Source organism: Balaenoptera borealis (genome assembly GCF_965194805.1).
Source record: "Balaenoptera borealis genome assembly, chromosome: 1".
Taxonomy (NCBI): domain Eukaryota; kingdom Metazoa; phylum Chordata; class Mammalia; order Artiodactyla; family Balaenopteridae; genus Balaenoptera; species Balaenoptera borealis.
In genome coordinates, this window is record NC_138860.1 from 122,443,759 (window position 1) to 122,470,975 (window position 27,217).

Here is a 27,217-nt window from a genome sequence, read left to right on the forward strand (position 1 = left end):
TCTTTATTAAAGTAAAATGAACTTCATTGCCCAATTTTAACCAAGGCAAGTTATTTTCATTAGTAATTGTAGCCAGTAAATGGCCCAATCAAATGGGAAGTACTATGGATTAAACCACATTAGTGCCTGAGTTCTAGTTTTCATACTAGATGCATCAGTGAGTTACTAGATTTCATTGCTAAGGCCACTAAAAATATGAACTTTTATATTTGAATTGCAAAAGCTCATAGAAAATTTAAGTGGCCTACCTTATAGGAAGGTAATTGACAGTGGAGGTAGCAGATATTTGAGGGTTAAATGTATATTCTGAGATCCTGATATAGAGAAAAAATATCTAGAACACTTAGATTGGAAAAATTATATGCTTGGTAGAAACCTATAAATTTTTTTCTCAGCTTACTGGAATGACTTTTAAATCATTTTGGATATATAGCTATCGATTAATCTTTTTAAAACAAAGCACTTCCTATTGAGTCTCTTAATTCTTTTTCTCAAACATCACATCAATAGTTATAATTAATGGTCGCTCAGGGAAATTTAATTGATAATTTAATTCTTGGATTGATTTAAATATTCAAAGAATAATAGTTTTATTTAGTCAATTTAGCCAAACAATCAAGTTAAGGTAAAATAAATAATTAAATGAAACTTTAAATTTAGTCAACAGATTATTTGATGTTTGATTTTAAAGATATATGTAATTAACTCACTGGCCGATTTTGGTGGGTATGGAGAGAGGTTTGCTCTATCTACTTAATATAAAATTCTACCTTACTATTTATTTAAACCACTTTGCTTTTATTCTAAAACAGCTACAAAACTCATCCTTTATCTCCATATTATAATTTCCTCGACTTTTAAAGAAATTACAGTAGTGTTCAGACTTTTCCAATCCAGGTATATAAAAGTCAATTCTTTTCATTTATCTTCAGAAATCATTTGACTCTAATGCTTGAACCAAGCTTAATTCTTTTATTTGCAAATTCTTAACATTCCTATTAATTTTTTTTACTCCAAACTTCCAGAACAAAAGAGTAAATGGGTCAAACCTTAAATTTATTATTGTATACTATAAAACCCATCAACATGAAAATATCTCATTATTAGATCATTACTAATTCACTCTTCTCATCATCCAAATAACCAGAGAGAGAGAGAGAGAGAGAGAGAGAGAGAGAGTGCTGTTGCATGTGCCACTTAATCAAGGTTGCCTGTGATTGGCTTCTTGTTTCCTATAAATTTACAATGACTACATCATAGATCCCATCATTAACCTTAGTATAATGTAATAGATGCTGAAACCAAAGGTAAAAATAACATTGTACCAGGAGTTAAGTGTAAATAAAACTGGTTGTAAAAATGTGTCAAAACAAAATCATAAATATCCCTTCAATTACTTTATTATTTAGGAATTCCACATTTGTTTTAATTATCCCTTGCACTGAGAAATTTCCCTGGTGAGATTTACTTCACTAGTTTCTGAATACAGTATAAAATTTTACATATGAATTTCCTTTCCTTCGATGTATAGCTTCCGATCTTCGTGCTATGTTACCTACAACAACTATTTTCTAAAACCTTTAATACAGATTTAATACAGTCTATGAAAAAATTTGTTAAGTATTTACTTTATACCAGGCACAGTGTGCTGGATCCAGGGAAACAAATGAAATGGAAGCTAAAAGTCTATCATGCTAACATATGATGGTCTATGGATCACTCATTTTCCAACATTTGCTGTACTTGTCAATGATGGCTCCTCCAGGGTTTTGTAATTTCCACCATGTACTAAGGATTGATCTTCTCTGAAACTGTTTAGTTGTTGGGTATCCCCAAAGGCACTGAGAGTATAAGAGGCCACCACATTCATGCAAAGTTGACCCGAGGAAAGACAGTGTTGGCTTGCATTTAGGACATAGAAATGGAGATAATTAAGGCAGATGAACTAAGTAACCACAAGGTTGAAAAAAAAAAATGCTCCCTAGGAAAATTAGCTTACTTGTAGATTTTGCTTGATAATTGCTTCAATTAAGTACAAATTATTTATAACTTTTGTATGCACTTCTATTACTAAACCACTTCCAAGAACATCTTGAATTTTTATAGGCAAAGTCTATAAACATACTGTAGGGATGTAGATTCATTCATATCAATTGGAAAACCCATTGAAAACTAAATGAAAAGAACTAGCAAGAGAGTGCATGGATTTATAACTGTTAGTATTGTAATGGCATGGTTTGCTTTCTAAAAGTATACTACAGTGATTAAAATTTTTAAATTCTCTACTGTCAATTCTTAAAAGTATATGCTTAATGATGTAGATTCTTTTTAAAAAGTTCTCAATAAATATAAAACAGTGGTCAAGCCACAGGAAGGAAGAAGGCTCCCTGCAGTTTCCCCACAGGGAAAGCACAGTGTTCAGACTTCCACCACCCCATGTCTGTCTTCTAAGGGATTCACTTTATTAATTATGTGAAAAGCAATCAGGGACCTCTGTGAAGACTTACACAGCTACTCACTGGATACACAACCAGCCATGCACATTAAGACTACTTTCTTTTTTCCAGGACATCATTATCATAGACACAAAAGACACATAGTCACTCCTTTCTACATTCACCAGATTCTGAATTCACCCCTCAAAAACGTAAAATTGTTGTACGTACTTCCCTAGAGAGAGACAATACAACCAGAAATGGAGAAATATTTAATGACATAGTCTAACAAGTTCTGAATGCTGCAGATACGGACCTCGTAGATTCCTGCTCTTGAAACTTTTCCCTTTGAAGGCATCCAAAAGTAGGAGCTGCATTTTATTCCACTGCTGTGCAAATCTTTAAGCATTCATCTTTGATTATAGAAGTTGATGTGTGGGTCTGAGAAATGAGAGCTCTCTTGGCCTTCATAGAGTGTGTGGCTCCCCACAGACATGCTGGTGCATTATTTAGGTTCTCCAGCCTGTCTCTGAAGGTGTTAGTGCTTAAGCTTAGGCAGTGCAGATAAAGCTAGCAAGTGGAAGGAAGTCAGGTTTCACAGCCTGACCACCTCTCTGGAGGAACCGGATCATGCCATCCACGGAAAAACCAGAACAGCTACTGAAGGATTTCTATTTGGTATTTGAAAATTTGACTTTTACTTCTTGGATGAATTTGAGGAAACTTTATTTTTCTGGTCAGACAAAATCTTTGGGGCAAGAATTCTTGGTGCATTGAAAACTAAGTTTTACAATGTCAAACAGACATTTTTATGCCACCAAGTACATTTACTTATATTAATACTCCTTAAATTCAGCTCAAGAAATATCCTTCATAAATTTGTTTCCTGAGTCAGATTTTCTCTAGATATAAACTCTCCAATGGCACAATTAATTAATTAGCCAAAAAGTAGCTATTTACCACCTGCTGAGATCTATGCATTATGACTCCTTCTTTCAGAGAACTTAAATTCTTGGTAAGGGCAAGATGATGACTAAGAATGTGGTAATTTTATACATCCAACTTGAAAAAAATCACATAAATAATTTTGTTCTTCCACTAAGTCTATTTTATTTCTACTTAAAATAAATATTGTGATAGATGAACACAATTTTAATTAACACTCTAGAGGCTTCACAGCCTTAAGAAATGATATCTATCTAACTATGTGTACTAGTCAGAATTCTCTAGATAACAAAACCAACGGGGTGTGTGTGTGTGTGTATAAAGAGATTTATATAAGGAATTGGCTTACACGTCCATGAGGCAGAGAAGTCCCCAAAATTACAGTTGGCATGCTGGAGATCCAGAAGAGCTGATGATGTACTTCCAGTCTGAATCCAAGACTAAGAAGCTGAGAAGAAGAGCCCACGGAGTAAGTTCCAGTCTGAGAGTCAGCATGCCGGAGACCCAGAATGGCCCATGTTTCAGTCTGAGTCCAAAAGCAGGAAAAGACTGATGTCCCAGCTCAAGGCAGTCAGGCAAGAGGAATTAATTCCCTCTTACTCATGGGAGGGTGAGCCTTTTTGTTCTATTTGGGTCTTTAACTGATTAGATCAGGACCACCAACATTAGGAAGAGCCAACTGCTTTACTCAGTCTATGATTTATATGTTAATGTCATCCTAAAGTTAACCAACAAAAGTCCACCTCTTTTGTCAACTTGGCATCCATACACATCTCCTTAAACCATACTCAATCTCCAAATAAAGCCAACAAAAAGGGCAGAATTCCAGCTAACTTGATACAACTATTCTGTATATAACCAAAAATGCACTAACCCCTTCCCAAGGAGGTTAAGTCCTTGAGTGATGTTTACTTTTCTCTTTGATATCTCATAACTTAAATACTATTATGTAAATTTAATAATACTTAAATGCTATAATAAAAAGTCACTGCATCCATGATAAAGGAATAAGAGAGGAAAGAAAACAAAGATATTTTCTAATCACACACACGAACATTCTTATAACTAAATAAGCAGAAAATACCCACGACAATTACAACTCTCATTCTGTATCTGGTTGCATGGTCATAGTTGGTTTTTACAAGTACCTTCTTCCACTACCCATTCTATTGGTACATTCCCTCTGCTTTCAGCAAGCACCTCAGCTAGTTATGATTCTTTACCAGGCATGGTGACCCAAAATTTATTCCTGAAGGGTCTGGACCATTAGCAGTCCTGCCTGGGTTGGGTTGTAGTAGTTTTCCATTGACTTTAATCACAGAGCATGGTAATATTCTAAAACACATTCAGGGATCTTCTGTATTCCAGATATATTCTTCCATACCTCTATTGTGTAATAGTAGTCCGATTTCCCCTTGATAGTGAAGATGAATCACCACAGCCATCATAGTAACCCCCTTCTTTGGTTAGTGATTCAGAAGCATGAGGAGTCCAAAGTGGCATAAAAGAATGTTGTATTTTGTCAAATGCTCTTTCTGCAACTATTGAAATAATTATATGATTTTTATCTTTCATTTTATTAACGTAGGGTGTTATATTTATTGATTTGCATTGAACTATTCTTACATCCCAGGGATAAATCTCACTTGATTGGTCATGATGTATGAACCTTTTAAAGTGCTGTTGAATTGACTTTACTAGTATTTTGTTGAGGATTTTTGCATCTCTGTTCATCAGGGATGTTGGCCTGCAGTTTTCTTTTCTTGTAGTATCCTTATCTGGCTTTGGTGTCAGGGTAATCCTGGCCACATAAAATGAGTTTGGGAGTGTTCCCTCGTCTTCAGTTTTTGGAAGAGTTTGAGAAGGATTCATGCTAATTATTCTTTAAGTGTTTGGTAGAATTCACCAATGAAGCCATCTGGTCCTGGACTTTTCGGTGTTGGGAAGTTTTAAATTATTGATTCAGTCTCCTTACTCATTACTGGTCTGTTCAGATATCCTATTTCTTCATGATTCAGTCTTGGTAGATTGTATGTTTCTAAAAATTATCCTTTTTTCTAGGTTATCCAGTTTGTTGGCATATAATTGTTCATAGTAGTCTCTTATGATCCTTTGCATTTCTATGGTATCAGTTGTTATGTCTCCTCTTCTATTTCTAATTTGATTTGAGTCCTCTCTCTCTTTTCTTACTATAGCTAAAGATTTATCAACTTTGTTTATCTTGTTTTAAAAAATAGCCTATTATTTCATTGATCTTTTATGTTTCTGATTTTTTTTCTGATTAATCTTTGTTATTTCTTTCCTTCTGCTAACTTTGGGCTTAGTTTGTTCTTCTTTTGCTAATTCCTTGAGGAGTAAAATTGATGGTTTATTTGAGATACTTCTTGTTTGTTAATGTAGGTGTTTATCACGATAAGCTTCCCTGTTAGAACTGCTTTTGCTGCATCCCATAATTTTGGTTTGTTGTGTTTCTGCTTTTTTTGTTTCAAAATATTTTAAATTTCCTTTTTGATTTCTTTTTTACTCATTGTTTGTTTAATTTCCACATATTTGTGAATTTTCCAGTTTTACTGCTATACTGATTGATTTCTATTGTAGTTTCACACCATTGAGTCATGGTATATGATTCCAATCTTCTAAAATTGCTAAGAATTGCTTCATGAACTAAAAAATGGTGTATTCTGGAGAATGGTACATGAGTGCTTAAGAAGAATATGTATTCTGCTGCTGTTTGATGGAATGTTATGTATATGTCTGTTAGATTCATTTGGTCTAAAGTATAGTTCAATTCCAATGTTTATCAGTTTTCTGTCTGGATGACTTATCAGTTGGTGAAAGCGGGGTATTGAAGTTCCCAACTATCATTGTATTGCTGTCTATTTCTTTCTTCAGATATGTTAGTATTTGCTTAATATATTTAAGTGTTCCAATTTGGGTGCATGTATACTAATAATTGTTATATCCTCTTGATGAATTGACCCCTTTATCATTATATAATATATATACTTATACACTTATATAATATACATACTTTTGTTGTCTGTTTTGACTTAAAGTTTCTTTTGTCTTCTCTCTTTTGGTTTCCATGGAATATCTTTTTAAATCACTTTACTTTGAGCCTATCTGTGTCCTTAAAGCTGAAGTTGGTTTCTTGTAGGCAGCATATAGTTTGATCTTGTTTTTTCATACACCTAGTCATTCTATGCCTTTTGATTGGAGAATTTATTCCATTTACATTTAGAATAATTATTAGTAAAGACTTACTAATGCCATCAAATTAATTGCTTTATGGTTGTTTTGTAATTCCCTTGTTCCTTTCTTCCTTTCTTGATGTCTTCTGCATGCTTTGATTCCATTCTCTTTAGCTTTTGTGTATCTACTGTAGGTTTTTGTTTTGTGGTTACCATGAGGGTTACATAAAATATCTTATAGATATAACAATCTATTTTATGCTAATAACATCTTAACTTTGATAGCATACAAAACTCTACTCTTTTACTCCTCTTCCCTTTTATGTTTTTGATGTCACAATTTACTTCTTTTTATATTGCATATTCACTAGTAAATTATTATAGCTATAGTTATTTTTAATACTTTTGTCATTTAACCTTTTTATTAGAGTTAAGTGGTTAACATAATACCATATTGCAGTATTAGAACATTCTTAATTTGACTAAATACTTACCTTTACCAGTGCATTTTATATTTGTGTATTTTGTATGTTACTCAGTAGCATCCTTTCATTTCAGCTTGAACAACTCCTTTCAGCCTTTCTCATAAGGCAGGTCTGACGGGGATGAACTACCTCAACTTTTATTTTATTGGGAATATTTTTTACCTTCTTTCATTTCTGAAGGATAACTTTTCAAGATAAAATATTCTTGGTTGGCAGTTTTGTTTGTCTGTTTGTTTTTTGTTTGTTTGTTTGTTTTAAGCACTTTAATATATCATCTCAGTCTCCCCTGGCCAGTCAGCTTCTGCTGAGATATCGACTGATAGCCTTATGACAGTTCCTGTGTAAGTAATAAGCTTTTTCCTCTTACTGTTTTTAAGATTCTCTCTCTTGTTGACAGTTTTATTGTAATGTGTCTTGGGGAAAATCTTTTTAAGTTGAGTTTGTTTGGGGTCCTTTGAGCTTCATGAACTTGGATAGCCAAATCTCTCCACAGATTTGGAAAGTTCTCAGTCATTATTTCTTTATATATGCTTTCTACTCCCTCTCTTCTCCTTCTGGGACTCCAATAATTAGCAGATTGCTTCTCTTGGTGGTATCCTATAGTTCAAGTAGGTTTTCTTTACTCTTTTTCATTCTTTATTCTTTGTTCTTCTCTGACTAGGTAATTTCAATAATCCTGTCTTCTACTTCACATATTTTTCTTCTGCTGCTTGAACTAATCTGATGATGATGCTCTTTACTGCATTTTTTGATCCATTTATTATAATCTTTAGCTTTAGAATTTTTCTTTGGTTCTCTTTATGATTTCTATCTCTTTATTAGACTTCACATTTTGTTTATGTATTGTTTTCCTGTTTTTGCTGAATTGTCTTCCTGTGCTTTCTTGTAACTCATTGAGCTTCCTTAAAACAGCTATTTTTAATACTTTATTAGGTAAATTTCAGACCTCCATGTCTTTGAAGTGTGTTACTGGAAGACTAGTGTGATCTTTCGGTGGTGTCATATTTCCTTGTTTATTTATTTATTTATTTTTCTGTACCTTGAAGTCTTGAGTTTCTGTGTTCACATTTGAGATACCAGTCACCTCCTCTAGTCTTCACTGATTGACTTCAATAAAGAAATAATTTCTGTCAGTCCTGCTAGGGACTTTGAGGTTTTTTTCTGACCTTCTGTGGATATACCTGTTCCACACTTCGTACTCCCTCTTGGGGCAAAATTCTTAAGCTTGTATACCTTCCCTTGATCCTGCAACACAACAGACCTGGTGCTGACAGCCTCCTTTTTGCTTTCCCAAGGGCAGTGCTAAAATTCTAGTTTGTGGTCTCTTCCTGGCCTGCAGATTCAGGCTAGTTTTCTGTACATGCTCACTAGCCTTCTGTCAAAGCTCACTTACACCGCTTTTGGGAGCACACACAGGGACCTTGCCATAGGGTGGGGCTGTGTGTAGATGGCACCATGGAGCACTAGGGGTCCCCTTCCACCAACGGGGGGATCCACAAGAAAGGTGTGCCAGCAGCTTATGGGCAGGCCTCCCCAAGGAGTCTGTGATGTAGTAGGATCTGCATCCTTTTTATTCAATCAGAGCCCTGAATGCTATTGTCCTAGCTACTTACCTCCCCCTGTTGTGCAACTCACAACTCAGTACTCTAGATAAGGCAAAAGAGAAATGGGTCTCTTTGGCAGCATACTGTACAGCTGGTGAAACTGGTTATTCACTCACATGCTCTCACTTTCACCAACAATAGAAATCACAAGTTGAGGAGGGTTCTCTCGGCACTGAGCTATGTCACTTCCAAAGGGAGTGATGATGCAGGTTAAGTCAAACTGTTTCTCTTACCCTCTCCAATGAGTCCAAACGCTTTTTTTTTTTTTTTTTTTTTTTGGCTCTAATAGTGTGCTGGAACTTCTCTACTGGACTCCTGAACTTCCAAAAAATTCTCTAGTCTGTGAATGATTGTCTAGGTCAGTGTTCTCCAAGACCTTTCTTTCTCTTTCTCTCTCTCTTTCCTTTGCTCCCTCACTTGCTCTCTCACTCTGTTTCCCCCTCTGCATGCACACAAAAAAGAAGTCACGTGAGCACACAGCAAGATGGCAGCTGCCTACAGGCCAAGAGAAGAAGAGGGTTCAGAATGAAACCTATCTTGCCATTGCCTTGATTTTGAACTTCCTAGCCTCCAGAACTGTGAGGAATAAATTCTTCCTTAAGCCACATAGTCTATGATATTTTGTTGTGGCAGTCTGAGCAGGTTAATGCACTATGTACTCACATTTTTACAAGGATTTAAGGCCCTCTTTCCATACTTAAGTTTCATCTCTATGTCAAAAAGAAAACCTAAAAAGATAGCAAATCTCATTAATAGGAGCTGTCTTCTGAGTGCTAACTATAGGCCAAATAAATTAAATACATACACATAAAGTTATTGCAGTCCTAATTACTTCTAATAACTAATTGTGTATATTTATGTTGAGAGCCATGACAAGATATGCAGATAAATCAGTGGATCTTGCATTTAAAATGTTTGAACCTCTCTCTACTCCCATCTCCCAGGGTCTTGACACATGTGTTTTTCCTTCATTTCCTCTTTGCCTCTCTAAGCCATCATTAAGTCCTCAGCTTAAATGTTGCTTCAACTGGAAACTTTTCTTAACCTGCAGACTGTGTATGGTTTCCCATTATGTGTTATACATTTCTGAGGAATTCATAACTTCTCTTTTGTAACAATTTCAAACCCACTATATTAGCCTGGGTTCTCCAGAGAAACAAAATTAATATGATGCATATATAGAGAAAAAGAGATTCATTATAAGGAATTGGTTCATACAATTATTGAGGCTGTGAAATCCAAGACCTACAGTTGGCATGCCAGAGATCTAGCAGAGCCAATGGTTCTAGCACGTCTAAAGACCTGAGAACTAAGAGAGTCCATGGTGTAAATTCCAGTCTGAAGTCTGACAGACTTGAGACCCAGTTCAAGTCCAAAGGCAAGAAAAAAACTGATATCCCAATTCAAAGCAGTCCCATAAAAGGAGATCTCTCTTACTCATGGGAGGATCAGTCTTTTTGTTCAATTCACCCTTCAACTAATTGGATGAGGCACACCCATATTAAGGAGAACAATCTGGTTTACTCAGTCTATCAATTTAAATGTTAATGCCATCCAAATAAACCCTCACAGACACACCTAGAATAATGTTTGACCTAGTGTATGGGTACCCTGCTGCCCAGTCAACTTGACACATAAAATTAACCATCACACCAATTATTACTTTTAAATAATAATGGCATAAGAACTGTGTCTGACCTGCTCACCTAATATCCCTAGTGCACCAAAATAAAAGGTACTTGGTAACTATATATATATATATATATATATATATATATATATATAGTTTTTTTTTTTTTTTTGCAGAATAACTGACTAAACACCAATTTAAGAGCACCAGGTTAATCTTTATATGGATATAAAATTATTATGGCTATGATGGATTTGAGAGTACATATATCTTTTGTCTGAATCTCCATTTACAATGTACCAAGACTTCATCCCTTGAAAATCTTGTCCATTCAACAAAGCAAAAAATTTCTGGACTCATCTATGTTTTTCAAACAATGTTTTAGTAATTATCATTACAAATTCAATTGAGATAAATGTCTTTTGTTTTATGATGAAATTCACATATTACATATTTAAGGCTTTATTATATATAATCTCTATATTATTTATTATATTATTTATTATGCATATTATTTATTATGTATTATATTACATAAATTCCCTTCATTGATTCCACATTACTCTCTAGATATATTCTTATATGATTTGAGGCCAATTTTATATATATATGTTATATATATAATTACATATATTATTATATAATGAGACCAATTTCCCAAAAAAGTTGTCGGTATTTGCTTTCTCTATTTCATCACTCTTGTCTGGACTCACCTTGGCTTTTGTTAAGTTACCAGTGGCTCTCCTGTGCCACTAAATGTAATGACTAATTTAAAATCTTCATCAAACTTGATCTCTCCACAGCATTGATACAATTGACATCTTATTTCTTTTGAAAATACTCTTCTCCCCCTCACCTTCTGTGACACCATATTTTCTCCCTAACTCTCTACTCTCTGCTTTCTGAGTCTTCTATGGGGTAATCCTCCTCTCCTTCCTCCTTTTCTGACTCCCAACTGTTACAGGTTCTCCCAGCTTCATGCTAGATCTTCTTCTAAATTTCATTTTCTCAGTTAGCTTAAACTACCATCAATATGGAGATAACATGCAGATTTATGTTTCCACGTGGATCTTTCCTCTGTGTTCCATATCATATACCCGACTAAGACATTTAATTTGTATGTTGCAAAGCCCATCTTATCCTCTGCCTCCTCTAAATCCTGATCATTTTCCAGTGTTCCCAATCTCAATGAATGTTAACAGTGCATTATCAGTTGTGTAAATGAGAATTCTAAGGATCTCTGTTGACACTTCCCACTCCATCATACCCTTAAATCTAGAATCACCCTGTTGATTCTCTCTCATGCAGTTCTCTTAATTTCCTCGACTTCTTTCTCTTTCACTCCCTACTCTGGTGTCCCAAGTTTAACATAACTACTTCTGGCCTGCTTGACTGCAATGATCTGTTAAATTTTTCTTCCCCTGAGTTTATTTCTGGACACTCCAATCTATTATCCATCTGCAACTAAAGAGACCTTTTCAAAAGGGAAGACTAATCATATATTCCCAATATTCAAAACACTTCACTGGGTTTCCCTTATATTTAGCCATGCCTTCCCCTATCTTTCCAGATACATCTTTAACTTATCTCCTTCTATCCTTTTATCTCACTTTCTTCTCCACTATACCCTAGACACACTGGCTTTGTCTTGTTTTTTGAATGCTTCATATTTTTTCACAAGCTATGACCTTTGGAAAATTCCCACCCCAATACACCCAGACATAGTTTATGCCAATTAAGAGATAGGCACGGGCCTCAGGAAGGCTTTTTCTGACCCCCTGACACTAATTCTCTTAAAGCATCATGTACCTCTCATTTGGATTACATGTTATTGTACTTATTTTATTATTTTATACATGTCTATTTTCCTTAGTAGATTGCAGTGTCCATCAGCATAACTATGATGTCTCTTTTATTCACAGCTATGTCGACAGATAGTGTCTGGTACATTGATTAATAAATGATGAAGCTAAATAAATAAAAACTTATTCATTGTTGATTGTGTGCAGGTACCACAGGGTCATATAAAAATATGTTCGGGATTTCCCTTACCTTTTGGTTTAGAAGATAAACATAAATAGAAATGAAAACGAAATACTACACTAAGTAATTAACATCTAACACTATGACATGAAAAGTCTCAAAACAATTTTTAAATAATTTACAAAGTAATATAAGAAGTAAGATATTTATAACTGGAATAGTGAATTATCACTTATGGATGAAAACCATATTGAGTTTTACCTTTAAAGATAGAAAAATTTTGGAGAGTCAAAATGGAAAAGGTAGAAGTTTGGGGGAAGAAGAATAGAATGAACAACACTCCAGAGACAGGCTAGCCTTGGAGATCAAGATTAATGGTGATGCCCTCCTAATAGCCCTTAAAGGGCTCTAATGTTCTATGGAAGTGAAGAGAGACTGTAGTACTAGAATGTTATAAAAACCAGACTGTGGTATGATAAGAATTTTAATAGCAGGAAATCCTGAAACAAAGCTTCAGTATTGTATTTCTACAAGGTACTAGAAGTGCCGTTGCTGCATAACTGACATGTGAGAAGAAAAGGTGTGAAAAACCAATGAGCTGGTTAAAAAAATTTTTTAAACAAGTTGCAAAGTTGTAGTCTTATTGGACAGTTTCCTGAATCTCAATGAGAGCTTTAGAATTGTCAACACGTAAAACAGGATATGTGTTTTCCCCCTTACTAATAAGAACTATTCCATGTCTTCAACATCTTACTTTTCATGCTTAGATGCACACATAGACTCTTCTTTTAAAGAAAACTGACCTACAGATGGTTTGTCAACTATCCTTGGAAATTGATCTCTCATCTTGAAAGCTATGTTTTTCTTGAAATGCTACCTCTAAAAGAACAGAGTTGCAGGTTTGGCAATACCAAACACAGACACATTACTTTATCTGTGAAATCATCATTTTGCAATATAAGAATTAAGAAATTCACAGCCTCTTTCATGGAATTTCCTACATAGAAATCCTAATGTAAATATTAATTCTATACTGATTTATAGCATTTCTGTGGATATGTATCAATAACAAATATCAAAGTATTCCACCAGATCTCCAAATGATACTGACATCAGGCTGAAAATGATTCAATATTCAAAAACAGACTTCTATTTAATATGATTCTCATCAAATTAACACATCACATAGTTTTAAGAGTCAAATGTTTCCACAAGGCTTGTTTTGAAAAAGATCAATTTCCTCTCCTCCCTCACCACCATCCTTGCTTCTTGCTCCATGAGACATCCACTTTATTGCTTAATTTCAGACAGGCATTAGCTATTGACTTCCAGCTATGGAAGCTGAGAATCTCACTCTCTAGCAATCTCCTCCCTCACCTTGGATCCTACCATATTTACACTTTCCATCCTTCATCCTTTTAATGAACACATATCATAATTTTTATAGATTCACATTCAATGATCATTTTAACCATGCAAAGCAATTCACCCCTGAATTGTAAGATACATGATATCATCTTGTTTCCTGCACAACCTACTGTTTTTCCTGGAGTTAATAATTGTCTTGTTTATAGCTTGCTTAATTTTTTCTTGTAATTATCACTAGTCTAAATCCAAATTCTCTGCCAATCACTTAATCTCTATGAACAAAGCATATTTGATATTGTATCTATTACATCTTTTGCGGTAACCACTCATGTAGCCTTCTGACTCACTCTAATCTAAATGTACAGAATAGCTGTCAGTGTAAGGTCTCTCTTCTTGGGGGATTCTCTTTACTTATCTTTTCAGTTGAATCCAGTGTTCACTGGACCCCTTGTTTTCCTCTTTCTTCTTTATCCATTCATTTTCCTGAAATTTATACTTTAGTAACTTTCTAAGAAAATATGCTTGAGAGGTAAATATTTTTACTCATTTCATGTCTTAGCAAATTTATTCTCTTTATATATATTTGGTATAGAATCCTTGTTTGAAACTTTTTTCCCTTAAATTTTTGAAAACAACTCTATTCTTTAAGATTCCATTGATGTTGTTCAGATTCTCAATTCCATTCTTATTTTTTAATCATTATTATGAAATCTTGTTTTTTGAAAATGGTTGAATACTCTTTTTTTTTCCCCAGTGTTCTAAGGTTTCATGACAATTGTTGTAGTGCATATCTTATTTTACTCATGTGCTTGGTACTCAGGAATATTTCAACCTGAACACATATCCTTCAGCTCTGGGAAATATTTTAAAATTATTATTTTGATGATTATCTCCTCTATTTTCTTTATTTTCTCTTTCTAAACTGGCCCTTTAATTTTTTTAAATCTTCCCTTCCTTAATCCATCTCATTTTCCTTCTGTTTTTTTGAGGAGAGATTTTCTCAGCTTTATTTTCCAAACTATTTAAAAATTTTTTCCACTATCATATTTTTAAAATTCCAGTAGTACTTTTAATTTTCTAATTATTAAACTTTTAATAGCCCCATGTCCTTATTTCATAAAAGCAATATCTTCTCATATCTCGTTATTTATGTTTTTTCTAATCTTTCTTATCTTGCAGAGTCTCAATTTCCTCCAAAGGATTTTCCTTCTCTGTGAAAGATTTTGTCTTAGACTCTAATAGAAGTGGATTTCCTTCATTGCCTGGTGATTCCTGGCTGCCTGATCATAATGAAAAGTGGAGCTGATTGGAAGCTCTCTGCTCATGGTAGGGATTCTTCATTGTTGGGTTCATTGTAGGATGGTCTGGCTGGGCAATTAAATATAGAGAATCCCAGCGTCATCATCTTTAGATCTTTTTCTCTTGGGCTAGTTAAATTCCGTGAAGAAGGTTTTTCCAATCTTCTCTCTAGAGGGTAAGAGTCTGGCTGCCAGTATCCTGGGAGACAAGTGGTATAAAAATCTAAAAGGACTTCAACTCTCCATATGTAATCTTCCATTTAACATCTGTTTTTTCAGTGTAATATCCTTACCCTCAACTACACTTCTTTGCCAATCCATTATAACTTTTCCAGAGAAGAAATTTCCAGTCTTCCACCAGGGTGGAGAGGGACAATTGCCTAGGTACACACAATGGTAGAATGAATAAATGCGACTAAAAATTTCATATATGAGTTTTCAACCAATCATCCATTTTTAGCACTCTTCCAGAAGTAATTGTAGTAGCCAACTGGTGTGGCTTTTATAGATTCTGTAACATAATTACATTTGTTTGTTAGAATTTGTCACTCCTGAGTTATGATACTATTTTCTGCAATCTGCCAAGTCAGTTACCACTCATTCATTTGCTTTCTAGCTTCTAAACTTAAGGGTTGTCTATTTTACTTCTCTCTCTTTTTTAAAAAAAAAATCCCTGTACTATCATATTAGTAGGGTTTCAGGGGAGTCGATGTAAATATGTGTGTTCAATCTGCCATCTCTGGACTTCTTGATTATCTCCCTAGTCATCTGTATCAATGAACATTAACCAGTGGTTTTAAAAGGATTATGCAATGTTATGTGTAGAAGTACCAAGAAATGAGTCTGGCATCTTATAATACACACTCAATAAATATCTATTGCCCCTTCCTTTAGAAGCAGCAACTGCAATCACCTCCTCCTTCTTACTCTCTTCTCCCGGCTGTTCCATCCATTCTCACTCTACTAATAAAGACACTGAGGATCAGAGGGATTCATATAAGTTATCCAAGGACATATGAATCATCAATGTCAGAGAGACTTAAATATTTTCCTTTATTGCCTTTTTGTATGTATATATCTTTCTTTTTCAGTCTGAATTCTTATATTTAAGGATGTTAGTATTCCTTTTGCAAACTTGGGCTTGGCATTTTTTACAATACTAACAGTTGAGTATACTATAGCTATAGAAGATGGTAATACAAATAGCCCACAGTGCTTAATTCGAAAGGAACTATAACTGATCAGCCATGTCAACAACTAGCTTATGGCATAGCTAGCTGGCTGTGGATTGGCAACAGTTGCTCTAAACAACACTTAGAATTTGCACACTTCTCCATAAACCAAGTAGAAATATAACTATTTCTTAAAAGATCACAGCTCCACTCTTGCAAGGTGTGTCATTCTTTTTTTTTTTTTTTTTTTTTTTAAAGGAAGAGCCTCAATTAGCCATTTTTTTTTAAAGTACATTTTTTTTTAATTAATTAATTTATTTATATTTATTTTTGACTGTGTTGGGTCTTCACTTCTGTGTGAGGGCTTTCTCTAGTTGTGGCAAGTGGGGGCCACTCTTCATCGCGGTGCGCAGGCCTCTCACCATCGCGGCCTCTCCCGCTGCGGAGCACAGGCTCCAGACGCGCAGGCTCAGCAGTTGTGGCCCACGGGCCCAGTCGCTCCACGGCATGTGGGATCCTCCCAGACCAGGGCTCGAACCCGTGTCCCCTGCATTGGCAGGCAGACTCTCAACCACTGCGCCACCAGGGAAGCCCAAGGTGTGCCATTCTTGTTCCCATATCACCAGTCTGAATGCTGGTGCCAGTAAGCTTAGGTGAGCTTATCTGAGGAACTTTACAAAATAGATCCCCAGGTCTCACCATCAGAGAATCTGATTCTATAGATCCTGCTGGAACCTATATTTTCATTTTAAATGTTCTCAGGTGATTTGAGGCGCACCCACGTTTAGAACCACTCTAGTAGTGTACACGTTATCTGGATAGAGCATAAATATAGGGATATTTTCTTAATGGATCAGTAAAATGTCCCAATAAGCTTTTGGAAATTTCTACTACAGATTTCTGTTTAGGTGGCTCCAAAAGATCATTTGAGTACATTTTCTTCTTGATCTTGCAACTCTGAGTACATTTTCTAACCCTGGATGACTGAGCAGAAGAAGGAGCTGCAGCGGCAAAGAAAGCACTTGGGACCTTGTTGCATTAAGATGTTAAGCTCTAAATGAATTCTTCAAACAGTGTCACTAAATGTTATTGTCAAAGAGAACTAAAGATTATGCTATCTACTACAAAATCTTTACTTTATTGGCAAATAAACTGAGGTTTAAACAACCTAAATATTTTATCTATAGTCATAACTCTAATGGTTGACATCAAAACCAGATCTTCTATGTCTGGAGGAATTTTATTTCCACCACACCACTTTTCCTGAGCTATGTTCTTAAGAAACATAGGTGTCCCAAAAGATGTCACTAAGTGTTTGGGAATGGAGGGATATAAATTTTGAGTAAATGTATTTTGAATTTCCATAAGGGGTAACTGTGGACAGTCTTTCCTGTTTGACCATGTACGATTCTAGTCATAATGACTATTAAAATTTTACAGAAGCTCATAAAACACTTTGGGAAATCATCTCTATTCTTTGTGGCTTAATTCTGTCAGCATTTCTGTGTAATTGTTCCCATGGAGGCTTTGGTGTTAAATCATGTTAACTTGGTGCACATTTTTTTCTTGTTACTGTTTGGGCAGTAATATCCAAAACTTCACTAGTGAATAGACAGGATATTGTACTAGAGTTCAAAGATATAACACTCTGCCTTAAAGGGCTTTAGCAAGTCAGAAATTCTTTGGGGGAATATATTTGTAGTTTCAATTTCTACACTTGATTTTCTGTTGCAATCTGCAAGAGCCATTATATTTGTGTATGAGATCAGGAACTATGCAGTTACATTATTGTCACTACTTTGGAAATTCTTGACCTTGATCTATACAGAATATGTCTACACTTACTTTAACTGTGCTATTATTACTTCCATTTCCCCTATTTCTATTTTTCCTTTAATGTGCCTTAAGTTCCTCAGATAAAAGGATTATCAGAAGTACAAAGCGTTGTATTATTATTATAAGCATAAAACCTCTTCAGTTCATCAATGAAAGTTTGGTCCATTGACTAAAATGGTCTAAATTTTTTGAAGTATGCTACCAACATATTTCTGAGCACTTATAAAAATTTTGAAGGACATATATAGAAATATATTCTGTCTTTTGAATGCTCAAATACCAGTTTCTAGGATTATATGTTTAGTTTCTCTAAAGACATTTTGAATGTAGCTTTCCCCCTTATTTCCCGAGATAGATAGGAATTATTATGTCCATCAATATTCTCTCTAACAGTAGTCAGACAAATGGTTAAAGTTGCTTGTTTCAAAGACATTGACAATTTCAGTCAGCACTGCCATCAAATTAGAAGGTCATTAAGAAAGAGTTGGAGAGGAAGATCTGTAAGTTTTTGCTTACTTTGCTCCTTCACAAAGAAATAAATATTGTCAAGAATAGACTGGTTAGTACCTCTGAACTGATGAAAATTATCTGAAAAGTGTCTTTCTATGAAGGGCACAAAGAAAATCCAGACATTTTGATCATCAGGAATGTGCAGTAATAGTTTTCTCAACCTAAAAACTCTCAAACAGAGAAGTTGACTCCATCTCTTTGTATGCAAATTCCTTTCCCAGGTACCACTAAAATTCTAATTTACCTAGTAAGAAGCTTTACACATAAGTTATTCTCCCTTTTTGATCATCACTTTCAGTCTCCAAACTCTGATCACTGCCATATTTCTTTCTATTTCTAGGCACAGTCTACCATCTTATCTCATCTTACAACTGAGTTATTGCATATTTTCCTATCTGATTTGTTTTTTCTTCTTAAAGATAAATTATTTTTATTTTCCAACAGAGGTTGTAAATTTCTTAAGGGCAGTCACAGTCTTATGCTTCTTTTGTATACATATACACAGTACTGTAAACTTCACTGGAACTCAAAAATACTTGTTGATTTTGATTCATTAAAGCCCAGAGACAGTGGGAAGTTCAAATGAAGCACTTAGAGGAGGTATCCTTACTCTTTGACTGTAATTACAGAAATTCTAGATTTCACCTCCTGTGATGAGTTCAATAACACTGATGTCTAGAATGAGATGGACACAAATGGTGCCATGGCATGGATGTTAGGACCCTTCAATGGGTTAAAGTAGGATAAGGTAGTAGAAGATTAAATGATTTACAATAATAATGGTATATTTTTCTCTACAGCTCAAGATTCTTTTGCTACCTTGAAAATTTATCTTATATCTACATTTCATTAGAAAAGATCTTACATGTAAAAGAAAGAAGAACTGAAAGAAATTTTAGTGAAAATATTGACCCTGATTCTTTTCCCTAGAGGGTCAGAGAGCATATTCTCATAAACGTTAAGGAGCTCTCAGGAGCAGTAAGTCAGGGTGGTCAGGAAACAGAGAAGGTCTTGCTTGCATGCTTCTACCCAGTGCAGTAAATGGGGTCAAATGACCCCACTTGAGATTGGGGCTGGAGAATGTAACAGAACGAGACATGCACAAGCATAAAGATAATATTTCAAATAAAATTTAACATCATGCTATAACATTATGCAATAACAAAGGCCAGAGGCAAGAAATCCAGACCTTGTGCCTAGCTCTTTCACCAGTGTGATTTGTGAGCCCATATCTCCCTGATCCTTAGCTTCCTCACCCATGCAATAGATGATGCTAATGATGCTTACCGGGCAGGAATGTTGTGAGGTAGAATGGAAGACAGGTTGTCATGGTGTAATAAGCTTTTTATTGACAGATTAATAAAGGACCAATTCTTTTCTCATATATGACAAAATAGCCTGCAGTAGAACCATTTAAAGAAATTGTACTTCCAAAAATGTGAAAAGGAGAATGTTCCTAGGTATGCCATGGCCATGTAGTCACACGGTTCTAAAAGTCCAGAATTTTCATCTCAGTGGAGGCTTGTAGAGTATCAACAATAGTTCTATGTCCTGGTGACCCAGAACCAGCCTAGATCTTTATTGCCTTTATCTTTGTCACCCAGCAATAACACCCACAACTTTGCCATGTTTCAGGCCTCTATAATCTTAGTATTTATTGAAAAAGAACCTGTAGGGCTTGACAAGTGAAATACCAATAAACAGAAGAATAGAAGGGTTAATCCAAGAGACAGATAAGAAAGCAGTCCATTCACCAAGTAGTGTGCAATAGACTCCAGAAACTGGAAATTCATGTAGTATTTATGAATCACAGATAATAAGTAGTATACAATTTCTAAGGATATGGGGGAAGGAGGGAGAAGCCTCAATACCTAGGATTTTTATTAGACAAAGAAAGGAAGGATTTAATGCTCCCTATCGCTTACCTTAAGACAGCATTTGGTAGAGGATGTCATTTTAAAGAAAGTCTCAAATTTCAAAGCTTCTGCTTGCTTTTTATGCTACTAAAGGTGAAAACTCAAGAGAGAAGTTTTTTTTTTTTACTTTAATTTTTCCTATTTATTTTCTTAGGAAATACCTTAACAATCCTTTTTGGTTGTGAAAGACAAAGTTGGCATGATCTGAAAGCTCTTTACTTTTCTGCATAAAAGAGGAACAGAAGTTTTTGAATTTTCTTGTGGCAGCTCCCAAGAGAAGTTGGGGGACCCCAGAGAAACAGGGTGTAGGAAAAATGGTATCTCAAAAGGGGGAAGAACAAGCTCTAGAAAACAGAGGCTGGGGAATTCCCTGGTGGTCCAGTGATTAGGATTCCATGCTTCCACTGCAGGGGGCATGGGTTCTATCCTTGGAGGGGGAACTAAGACCCCGCATGCTGCGTGTCGTGGCCAAAAAAAAAAAAAAAAACTTAAAAACAAACAAATAAATAAATAGAAATCCACCAATTAAAAAAAAAAAAGGAAAACAAAGGCTGTAAAATGGGAGATGTGTAGTAAATATTTGTTTTGCATGCTTAACATCTATCTCTCTTTTGCCTGTTAACCTTTCCTGCAGGGCACATAATTCTAATGTAGTCCTTTAGAAAGATTCTCTCATTCTTTCTACCCCTCCCTGGTGCTACTACTACTACTGCTGCTGCTACACACACACACACACACACACACACACACACACAAAACACAACACAATAACACAAACCATAGTGACAAACAAGTCGTCTATACTGCAATTTGATATATAGGCATTATTACACTTAATTCCTGGTAACTAACTCATATTCAAATTCCTCCAATTGCCTCCCCCTTCCCCTCAATTTTTTAACTTTTTTCTTCTTTCTAACAAGATTTTAATCTAGGTTACACATGATACCGTATTGTCCCACTGCAGCTAGTAAATAATGTGAAAGGTGATGTCTTTTCATCAACAGATACTCAGTTCCCCCCAATATTTTTCTCCCATAGTTTTAACATCTATTGATGGTCCTTGGCATGTGTATTTTAAAAGATGTCTCTCTAGTTTTACCTTTTATTTTAACATTTATCTTTTACCAAGTTCTGTCCAAAAGTCTGGACATAATAGAGCATGTCTAATAGAGTATGCTGATTTTTTCTTTAGAAAAAAAGCTTTACAGGACTTTTTAAAGTGTCATCAGAAAACCTTCTTTTCCCAGATCATTTACTTTTTTAAATTTTGATCTTATCTAATTCAAGAAAATATATCTTGACATTCTGTTAGAAAACATACTGTTTTCCTGGGATACCAAAAAAATTGAATTTCACCTTTTTTTGCCAATTGACGAGCCAGAAAAGCATGCCTAAATTTCCCTTTAAAGATTTCTATGACTCAAGGACTCTATCTCTGCATGAAGTTCTCAGTGAAATCTATAACAGTTCTGAGCACAGAGGGAAATGTGATGATAAGAGATGTGGGTCCCACATCTTTCAGCACATGCATGTCAATCAAAATCAAAACAAAAGAAAAATTCCTAATAATTTTAACATGCATTTAAAAAAATCTCAGATAGAGAATGCTATGTCTAACTTATTCAGTAATTATTAGACTATGAACTGTAAAAGTTTCAATTCATTAATTATTGTTCTCAAAGTCTCATTAAATAAAATGATTTTAATAGAAATATATTCCTCCCTGCATGTAACTTCTTTCATCAGAACAATGCTCTATTTTGTCATTTTTAGCACCAGTTAAAAAGTGCAATATTCATAAAGAACATAATTCTTAATATGGCACAATGCATGAAGTCTGTTAAGATGTTTATCACTTCATGAATTACACATATAACTTTGCAATGAGTCTTCTTGCCTCCATTCCCTTCTAAATTCATTGTCTCACTAAATGAATCTTTTAAAGGTACCAGTTTTCACATCTCATGACATTGCTGTAAACATTCAGTAACTAATCACTGCTTATATAATCAAGCTTAAATTTAACATTCTGTGATTTTAGTCTTTTGCATCTTGCCTCTTCTCTCCAGTCTCACCTTTCCTTATTTCCACCAAAATGTCCTGATTCCCATTTGGATGGGCCACTTTACCACTTGCACAGGCAGGTGTACCTAGAAACTAAAAAAGTTTACTTCAGGGCCTCTTACTTGTGCAAGCCCCTAAAGGAGCCTGTCATAACTTTGTTTTCATAATTTTATTTTCTTTTCCCTAAAGAGACCTTGAAAAAACCTTGAACTTCCCTGCCTATATGTCAAATACTTTAACTCTATTCTCTTATTTTAAAATAGTACCCCAGCTTTTTGTGTCCATTTTTCCTTCTGCTTTTCACTCTGAACACTGAAATCTCTTCTTAAAGGCTCAAATCAACTCCTGTTCCCTCCATGACATATCTCACAGCTACTAGGACCTTCTGGCACTATTATATACCCTTATTCTTTTATATGTCTCCTTTTTTTATCATGTTTTAAAATAGTGTATAATCATCTTGTTTTTTATGTGTCCTGTAAACCATCTCAAATACATTTGGAACATGGAGAGTATATGTACATACATATCTACCTACATAAATATGTTTCACAACTCTCCAACTGGGAATTTTTGCCTGTTATTCATTTGTTTTATATTGCTTTTTTTTTTGTTCTCTAAACAAAAATATGTAGATATTTTATTTTAGTCCAGGTAGTAGGATGAGAATTTCCAAATTTAATGCTTAATAATGCACATAATATTTGGTATGCCATGAACATTTACTCACAAAATATTTGGTATGTACCAACTATATACTAGGAATCTGCTATGGATTAGGAATAGTTCAATAGTGGCTACAAATAATGAACAGACACAAGTCAGAATATTAATGCTATTATGAGGAATCACACATATTGAGGGAGCACTGATGCAGCAAAAAAAATACACATACATACATACACACACATATATTTCTCCAATTTTTTACACAAATGGTAGTATCCTATACACACACTTATTTTGATTCTCTTTTTTAATTTAACATATTTGAGAGATCATCCAAATTATACATAAAAAAACCTTACAATTCATCTCCACTGATTGTATATTCCATAACTTATTTAACCATCCACTTATTGCTGCCCATTGATTTGTTTCCAATAATTTGCTATTTCACATAATACAACAATGAATAAACTTGCACATAAATTATTTTTCACATGGGTAGGACTCTGTAAAAAACTTTTCTAGAAATAAATTTTTTTATTAAAGGATGTATATAATTGAAATTTTAGAGAAACTTTTTGTATTAACATTCCTCAAAAAGGAGACTTATTTTACAGGAGCTTCATTACAACTTCTATGGTTTGTTATATTAATACATTAAAAAATGATAAATGTAATTGGATTAAAAATAAATAACATATGAAAATTCTCAGCCTCTCTACAGCTCCTGCTCTTAAATAGGAAGCTGATTTTGCTTGTTCAGTTTAATTCCCCTTACTCCACCTTCATAAATATATTTTAAAAATTGTAGGGAAAAGGTTTAGTAAGGAAAGGGGTATATTGAGAAGATATCTGCTGGATAAACTAGAAAGTATAAGGGAAAAGAAAACCAGAAGGATTGCTGTGTACTAAAGTTAATTTCATATTGTTTAAATAAATTCAAAGAAAAAAATAGATCTATTTCAAAATTGTGTGCTTTTTATTGTATAGCAAATCACTCTAATACTGGATCAAATGGATCTAGTCTTTAATAGGGCTACATTGGGAATGAGGGATTGGCATGTTGGATTTTAGATATGAGGTACAGTTCTATGCTATATCCTTAGTTCAAATTATCATTCTAGCCCAAGTCAAGTACAAGTTTCACTATGACCACAAGACTGTTGAAACAAAACAGCAGAGGGTCAGTAGGTAATCAATCCAGATCTTGGACTAATAGTAAAGTCAGAAATATCTCAGAGACAACAGTAAAGTCAGGGTTGCAAATTATGGGAGAATGTTCTTTACAGAATGGAAGTTATCAGCAATGAAAAAAAACTGTAAGAGGTTCTATTATTATTTAATTAATAAAAGAAGTCTGAGACCCCCTTTTCAGGAAGTGGAAACTGGAAATAAAGTTATTCTTGACACCAGCAGGCACTCAGCTTATAATTTTTGTTTTGTTTTACTTATTCATTTATTTTTAGTCACAGCTGTTTTGAGATGAATAGAGGGGGACCACACAAATACTGCTCATTTGTGTTTAAAACCTCTGCCTAATTCAAACTAGATTCCCTATAGACATGCTAATGCTATAAGATTTATCTAGAGTAAGCGTACAAGCTCTAGGACTCACCAGCCTCAGTCTGAATCTTACCTCTGACAATTCCTAGCTATGTGAGTCTGATCAGTTTTTCTCTGTATACCTCAGTTTCCTAATATGTAAACTAGGAAAAACAGAATTTACCCTATGGGATTTTATTGTGAGGGTTAAATTAGTTAACTAATATAAAGATCTTTAGTAAGATTCCCATTTTGCCTATGATGAAATATCTTGTAACATATCAATGGTTTTAACAAGAAAAACTAGAACAAAAAAAGTGGAATTTAAAAAATAGACAAAATTTCTCAATGTGGGATCTATGGACAAAATTTATGGAGCTTGTGAACTTGAATGGGAGTGATAATTATGCCATTTTCTTCACTGACCTCAAACTAAAATTTAATATTTTCTTCAATTATGAATATAACCCAAAATCACATTAGTATTAATAGTATCTGTGATATTATGAACAATAAAATTATAGATATTTTTACTTATTATACTTGTGCATATCTTAAGATATGATTTATGCTTATCCAATGTGATGGTTAGCTTTATATGTCAACTTGGCTGGACCATGATGCCTAGATATTTGGATTACTCTGGGTGTTATTCGGGATGTTTCTGTGAGGCTGTTTTTTGGATGAGATTAACATTTAAATCAGTGAACTTTGAGTAAAGTAGGTTACTCTCCATAATGTGAGTGGCCCTCATCCAGTTAGTTGAAGGCCTTCACAGAACAAAGACTGATCTTCACTGAGCAAGAAGGAATTCTGCCAGCAGACGGCCTTTGGACTTCAACTGAAACATTGGCTCTTGCCTACATCTCCAGACTGCTAGCCTACCTTACAAATTTTGGACTTGCCAGCCTCTATAATCATATGAGTCAATTTCTTAAAATAAATCATATATATATATATATATATATATATATATATATATATATATATACACACACACACACACACACACATCCTATTGGTTCTTTTTCTCTGGAGAACCCTGTCTAATACTTCTTACACTGAAATTATGGTAGTTGTGAAACCTGTTAAAATTACTATTTAATGTGAAATGAAGAAGTACATATATTTTAACTCTAAATTCAAATGCACATGTATAGCTGATATAGTGTTTCAATAAGATTATTTCCCTTTGTAACTATTTTATTTTATTTTATATATTTAAAAATATTATTCCGAGAAGCTACCCATAGACTATTCAGATTAACATATGTCCATGTCAAAATAATGGTTAATACCCCTGGTTTAAGGACACTACAGAACTTGAGGGGTCCAGATTTCAAAGAGAAGGAAAAAGCAAAAGAGTGAAACTAACACTCTGAACCAATTTTGTCCTTGATGTTTTTAAACTGCATAAAAAAAAATGATAAGAAACCAGGAATAAATCAGCTGAAAAGCTGAGCAGAGCTTTTGACTGTCTCATGATACTAAAAAAACAGAAAGTATTATTCATAGAAAAAAGAAAGGGCACTGGTAAGACCCTTAGGCTCTCAGAAACACTGGAGAGCTATACCTTAGGAAAGGGGATAAAGTAGAGGTAGACTAAATCTTACAAAGATTTTAACCCAATTTCTTGCCAGCTCAGACTTTGATTGGGTTGTGGTGACCTGTCCTTACTCTAGCTATCCACTAAGAATAGATTGAATGGTCTGTGTGGTTGGTAGGTAGAGAGACAGATGTCAATACATAGATAGATATCACTTTTATGCAAAATGCCTGTCATTCAGTTAAAATATAATCAAGCTTCCATATCAGAGCCAAAAGAAAAAAAGATGATTAAAAGAAACCCACAGGTGATATGGAATTGAGATAAGAAATAGAATTTAGAAAAACTACAATAAACATGACCAAGAGGATACAGAAAAAGATGAAGCATTTCAGCATAGAAATTCTAGAATTGAAAACTAAAATATCTTAAAATGAAACAATAGATGGTTTTAACAACATATTGGACATGGAAGAAATGACTATTGAACTTAAAGGTATGTCAGCCAGAAATATTAAGACCGAGGCACAGAGGGGAAAACAGACTGAAAATACAGAAGATAGTTCTTGAGATATATGAGAACTAGTGAAAAGGTCTAATGTATAATTAGGATACTTGTAAGAAGAAGACAAAATGGGGCAGAAGCAATATTTGAAAAGCTAATGACTGAGTTTTACTGAAAATTAAATAAAAACATTAAGCCATAAAATGCCTATGAATTCTAAACAGAATAAATACACATAAAACACACGTAGAGACACTATAGTAAAACTGTTAAAAATCAATGACAAGAATATTTAAAATAACAAGAGAAAACACATTTCCTTCAAAAGAGTAATGATAAAACTGACAGTAAACTTCCTGATAGGAATGATGGACGTAAGAAAACAATAGAAAAATACGTTTAAAGTGTTGAAAGAAAATAACTGCCAGTGTACAATTCTATACCTAATGAAAATATCCCTCAAAAATTAAGAGAAAATAAATATGTTCAGGCAGAAAAAGAAAAACACTCAGACA

At 34.3% G+C, this 27,217-nt stretch overlaps 1 long non-coding RNA gene across 1 annotated transcript; it reads left to right on the plus strand.

Annotated features, from left to right (window-relative positions):
* Positions 1-27,013, plus strand: LOC309611554. The gene is made up of 2 exons (XR_014234590.1): positions 1-16,331; positions 16,709-27,013. It is a non-coding gene; the product is annotated as an uncharacterized lncRNA (long non-coding RNA).
* The last annotated feature ends 204 nt before the right edge of the window (positions 27,014-27,217 follow it).